Consider the following 6,729-nt stretch of genomic DNA (forward strand, 5'->3'; position numbering starts at 1 on the left):
AGGTGATATCTCATTGTGGTTTTGATTTGTATTTCCCTGATGCCGAGTGACGTGGAGCACTTTTTCATGTGTCTGTTGGCCATCTGGATGTCTTCTTTGCAGAAATGTCTGTTCATGTCCTCTGCCCATTTCTTGATTGGATTGTTTGTTCTTTGGATGTTGAGTTTGCTAAGTTCCTTATAGATTTTGGATACTAGTCCTTTATCTGATATGTCGTTTGCAAATATCTTCTCCCATTCTGTCAGCTGTCTTTTGGTTTTGTTAACTGTTTCCTTTGCTGTGCAAAAGCTTTTGATCTTGATGAAATCCCAATAGTTCATTTTCGCCCTTGCTTCCCTTGCCTTTGCCGTTGTTCCTAGGAAGATGTTGCTGCGGCTGAGGTCGAAGAGGTTGCTGCCTGCGTTCTCCTCAAGGATTTTGATGGATTCCTTTCTCACATTGAGGTCCTTCATCCATTTGGAGTCTATTTTCGTGTGTGGTGTAAGGAAGTGGTCCAATTTCATTTTTCTGCATGTGGCTGTCCAATTTTCCCAGCACCATTTATTGAAGAGGCTGTCAGCATCCTTCTAAAGAATGAATGGGTCAACCAGGAAATTAAAGAAGAATTGAAAAAATTCATGGAAACAAATGATAATGAAAACACAACAGTTCAAAATCTGTGGGACACAGCAAAGGCAGTCCTGAGAGGAAAATATATAGCGGTACAAGCCTTTCTCAAGAAACAAGAAAGGTCTCAAGTACACAACCTAACCCTACGTGTAAAGGAGCTGGAGAAAGAACAAGAAAGAAACCCTAAACCCAGCAGGAGAAGAGAAATCATAAAGATCAGAGCAGAAATCAATGAAATAGAAACCAAAAAAACAATAGAAAAAATCAATGAAACTAGGAGCTGGTTCTTTGAAAGAATCAATAGGATTGATAAACCCCTGGCCAGACTCATCAAAAAGAAAAGAGAAAGGACCCAAATCAATAAAATCATGAATGAAAGAGGAGAGATCAGAACTAACACCAAAGAAATACAGACAATTATAAGAACATACTATGAGCAACTCTACGCCAACAAATTGGCCAATCTGGAAGAAATGGATGCATTCCTAGAGACATATAAACTACCACAACTGAACCAGGAAGAAATAGAAAACCTGAACAGGCCCATAACCAGTAAGGAGATTGAAACAGTCATCAAAAACCTCCAAACAAACAAAAGCCCAGGGCCAGACGGCTTCCCAGGGGAATTCTACCAAACATTTAAAGAAGAACTCATTCCTATTCTCCTGAAACTGTTCCAAAAAATAGAAATGGAAGGAAAACTTCCAAACTCATTCTATGAGGCCAGCATCACCTTGATCCCAAAACCAGACAAGGATCCCACCAAAAAAGAGAACTACAGACCAATATCCTTGATGAACACAGACGCAAAAATTCTCGCCAAAATACTAGCCAATAGGATTCAACAGTACATTAAAAGGATTATTCACCACGATCAAGTGGGATTTATTCCAGGGCTGCAGGGTTGGTTCAACATCCGCAAATCAATCAATGTGATAGAACACATTAATAAAAGAAAGAACAAGAACCATATGATACTCTCCATAGATGCTGAAAAAGCATTTGACAAAGTACAGCATCCCTTCCTGATCAAAACTCTTCAAAGTGTAGGGATAGAGGGCACATACCTCAATATTATCAAAGCCATCTATGAAAAACCCACTGCAAATATCATTCTCAATGGAGAAAAACTGAAAGCTTTTCCATTAAGGTCAGGAACACGGCAGGGATGTCCATTATCACCACTGCTATTCAACATAGTATTAGAAGTCCTAGCCTCAGCAATCAGACAACAAAAAGAAATTAAAGGCATCCAAATTGGTAAAGAAGAAGTCAAACTATCACTCTTCGCAGATGATATGATTCTATATGTGGAAAACCCAAAAGACTCCACTCCAAAACTGCTAGAACTTGTACAGGAATTCAGTAAAGTGTCAGGATATAAAATCAATGCACAGAAATCAGTTGCATTTCTGTACACCAACAACAAGACTGAAGAAAGAGAAATTAAGGAGTCAATCCCATTCACAATTGTACCCAAAACTATAAGATACCTAGGAATAAACCTAACCAAAGAGACTAAGAATCTATACACAGAAAATTATAAAGTACTCATGAAAGAAATTGAGGAAGACACAAAAAAATGGAAAAATGTTCCATGCTCCTGGATTGGAAGAATAAATATTGTGAAAATGTCTATGCTACCTAAAGCAATCTACACATTTAATGCAATCCCTATCAAAATACCATCCATTTTTTTCAAAGAAATGGAACAAATAATCCTCAAATTTATATGGAACCAGAAAAGACCTCGAATAGCCAAAGGAATATTGAAGAACAAAGCCAAAGTTGGAGGCATCACAATTCCGGACTTCAAGCTCTATTACAAAGCTGTCATCATCAAGACAGCATGGTACTGGCACCAAAACAGACACATAGACCAGTGGAACAGAATAGAGAGCCCAGAAATCGACCCTCAACTCTATGGTCAACTAATCTTCGACAAAGCGGGAAAGAATGTCCAATGGAAAAAATGACATATGCCTTTTGCCTTAGCTTTCATCTATTAGCAAATCTACATGTTGCCTTTTCCTTTCCATTGCCTCTTTCATGGCAGTTTCTACCTCCCTCACCCATATCCAAGAAAGTGACTCTTGAGGGTAACTATAAAAAATGTATCCAAGCCTGTTTCCTATAGTCAAAGGGCCCCTCAGCTGGAATGTATCACTAAACAAAATTATTTGTCTTGGGACAGTAGTTATGAGTCTAACTAGATGATGGGTAAGTGGATTTGACTTTGGTTTCCTGATTTCCAATTTGGTCTGATATATACATTAATGTAAAGACCTCTACCATACATCATCTCTAGGTAGAGACTTTTCTTTTCTGATTGCTTATTGACAAGACTGTTGGTGAGCACTCATCTATTTCTTACCATTTTACTTTCATGGAATAAGTTACATTTTTTCAAGCAGACTTAACACAATAAAACCATAAAGTGAAAGTTAAATAATTGTATTTGATTGTAAATTGTTTAATGGAGCAATTTGTAAAGAAATGAAACAGTACACATTTACTTTTGTAAGACTACACCAAGTACGCAGAGGCACAAAAGTGAAAATCAGGAATGTGGAAGAACAACATGCAAATGTTAACTAAATGAATATATACTATATTCATTAGCATATATGATAGACAGTTATGCAGGAAGACAGGAGAGAGAAGAGGGGAAGTAAGAGGGTAAAAGAAATTTGATCTTCTTGATTGACAAAAACTTCTCTGAAGTTGATTCTAGCATTCACATTGTCAGTAAGATATGGAAGTTCCTATAAATCTTTCTGAAATGAATATTAAATGCTTTAAATTGAGATATTATTTTTTAAAAGTATTATGAAATAATGAAGTTTTTATTACAAATGTAATTTTGGTGAGAAATGTACCAGATATGTGTTGAAGGTCATGGGTTTAGAGGCTTTCAAAAAGTATTTGTGCTCATATTTAATATTCACACTAATATTTCAAAATATTTTTCCTTTTTTTGGAGAACTAAGGAGATTATTAAAAAAGCTTTAAAGATATTATCTTAAGTAATTCATTGATTACATAGTTGAAAGACCTATTGAATTGTTGCATTTTTAATGAGAGGAAAGTACTCTGAGTTGAGAGTAATACGCAATCTGTATAAGTCAGAACTTTATATCATCAACCATGTTACTAGAGTCCAAAAATCTAATGAACCATGTTTTTAGTGAACAGATGAATGAATGAATGGGTGAATAAGGAATTAGAAGGCTGTTGGCTCTGGCAACAGCAAAAATAAACCATTTTTAGTACGATCTCTTTCTCTCCAGTTTCCTAAGGGGTGATTCTTTTTTAGTTTTCGCTTTCCAGAATATAGATCCACAATAGTATTTTGTCTTCTATCGTTTCACCAGCGCTCTACATCTATAGTCTTTAATATCTAAAAGTAGAATGAAACCAAGACAAATTATAAAAGGAACCAATATTCCTATAACTCTACTGTTTAATAAAGGAAGAGAAAAAGAAAAAATCATTAAAACCTCAGAAATCAGGGCACCTGGGTAGCTCAGTGTGTTAAGCCTCTACCTTCAGCTCCGGTCATGATCTCAGGGTCCTGGGATCAAGCCCCACATCGGGCTCTCTGCTCAGCAGGAAGCCTGTTTCCCCTCTCTTTCTTTCTGCCTCTCTGCCTATTTGTGATCCTTCTCTTTCTGTCAAATAAATAAATAAAATCTTTTAAAAAATCAGAAATCAATTCTCCAATAGTTCCTAGACATAGACATAACTAGTTATACACACATACATATATACATTTTAAATATTTGTATTTATTTATTTTTAATATTTCATTTATTTATTTGAGGGAGAGAGAGAGTGAAAGAGAGTCCAAGTGCACGAGTCGGGAGAAGGGAAGAGGAAGAGGGAGAAGTAGACTCCCTGCTGAATAGGGAACCCAATGAAGGGATCCCAGTACCCTGGGACCATCACTGAGCTGAAGGCAAATGCTTAACCAAATGAGCCACTCAGGTGTCCCATAAATGTTTGTATTTAGGTATATACATATAATATGTATGAATCCATAGATACACATATCTGTGCGTGTATGTGCAGAATCCCAAACATTTTGAAACTTGAATTAATTTTTTAATTAATTAAGATTTGATAGCAGTGTCTGTACATGCACATATATTTTTCTGGCCAAATACAATATACTTTATTGATGGTACATGAGAGGATAGGGCTCCCTGAACCCCTCCACTTCTTCAAGGGGTCTGAGACAGAAATTGTGTAGAGGTCAAGAGATTCTCACTGTGTTGAGGATGAGTTAGGACAAGGACTGTCCAATAGCTGAGGCTTCTCTCTTTTTCTTATACTGTCAGTGGGGCTTGTGGTCCATGGGGCTCTTACTCCTTGAAGGCCATATGGGCCATAAGGTCTACTACCCTGTTGTTATAGCCAAATTCATTGTGGTACCAGGAAATGAGCTTGACAAAGTAGTCACTGAAGCCAATGCCAGTCCCAGCATCAAAGGTAGAAGAATGGGTGTCACTATTAAAGTCACAAGAGACAACCTAGTTCTCAGTGTATCCCAGGATGTCCTTGAGGGTGCCCTGTGTTGCCTACTTCATCACTTTCTTGATGTGATCATTTTTGGAAGCTTTCTCCGGGCAGGAGGTTAGATGCATAACTGACCCATTGAAGGTGGGGACATGCCAGTGAACTTCCTATTTGCTCAGGGACAACCTTGCCCACAGCCTTGACAGTGCCAGTAGAAGCAGAGATGATGTTTTGGGCAGTTCCTCAGCCGCCACACCACATCTTCCCAGAATGGCCTCTGTAATTTCTGTGTGACAGTGATGGCATGGACTGTGGTCATGAGTCCCTCCATGATACCAAAGTTGTCATGAATGACCTTATCCAGAGGGCCAAGTAATTGGTAGTGCAAGAGGTATTGCTGACAATCTGGGTGGAATTGTCATACTTCTCATGGTTCACACTCCCCCAAACGTGGAGGCACCAGGAGAATGATGGACAGAGATGATAGCCCTCTTGGTCCCACCCTTCCAATGAGTCCCAGTCTTTTCCATGGCAGTGAAGTGAATTCAGCATCAGTACCAACCCATTTGTTGTTGGTGGTGTCTTGGTCTTGAAAGATGGAAATGGGCTTTCCATTGATTACAAGTTTCTTATTCTCAGTCTTAACTGTGCCATTGCATTTGCTATGCGTGGAGTCACACTGGGACATGTAGACTATGTGGCTGAAGTTAATGAAGTTGTCACTGATGGCAACAATATCCATTTTGTCATAGTTAAAAACAGCCCTGGTGACCAAGCCTAATATGGCTAAATCTGTTTACTCCAACCTTCACCATCATGTCTCTGGGACCTGACTGACACTAATAAGAAGATGCATCTGTCTGTCAGATGAGGATGAGAAGATAGAGCATGCATGTATTTTTTTTAATAAATTAAAGATTTTTAGTTCAGTGGATCCTTAGCTTCTAAATAAGGAGAGGGACTACTCGTTTGTATATACTGTGAGTCAAACATTGACCATTGTAACCACATAAATGCCCTCCTCACTCCATGCTGAACTTTAACATTAAAAATGACCATTCTCAAATAAAAATCAGAACCACGATGAGATACCACCTCACACAAGTCAGCATGGCTAAAATTAACAAGTCAGGGAACAACAAATGCTGGCAAGGATGCAGATCCTACCACCTACACTATTGGTGGGAATGCAAGCTGGTGCAACCACTCTGGAAAACAGCATGGAGGTTCCTCAAAAAGTTGAAAATAGAGCTACCCTATGACCCAGCAATCACACTACTAGGTATTTACCCTAAAGATACAAATATAGTGAACTGAATGGACATGTCCACCCAAATGTTTATAGTAGCAATGTCCACAATAGCCAAACTATGGAAAAAACCTAGCTATCCATCAACAAATGAATAGATAGATAGATAGATACATAGATAAATATAGATATATATAAATGGAATACTATGCAGCCATCAAAAGAAATGAAATCTTGCCATTTGCAACAACGTGGATGGAACTAGGGGGTATTATGCTTAGCAAAATAAGTCAATCAGAGAAAGAATTATCATATGATCTCCCTGATATGAGGAAGTTGAGAGGCAACATGGG

At 38.1% G+C, this 6,729-nt stretch overlaps 1 pseudogene; it reads right to left on the minus strand.

Moving 5' to 3' along the window:
* Positions 1–4,973: 4,973 nt before the first annotated feature.
* Positions 4,974–5,942, minus strand: LOC123947307 (annotated as a pseudogene).
* Positions 5,943–6,729: the final 787 nt, after the last annotated feature.

Source organism: Meles meles, chromosome 7 (genome assembly GCF_922984935.1).
Source record: "Meles meles chromosome 7, mMelMel3.1 paternal haplotype, whole genome shotgun sequence".
NCBI lineage: Eukaryota > Metazoa > Chordata > Mammalia > Carnivora > Mustelidae > Meles > Meles meles.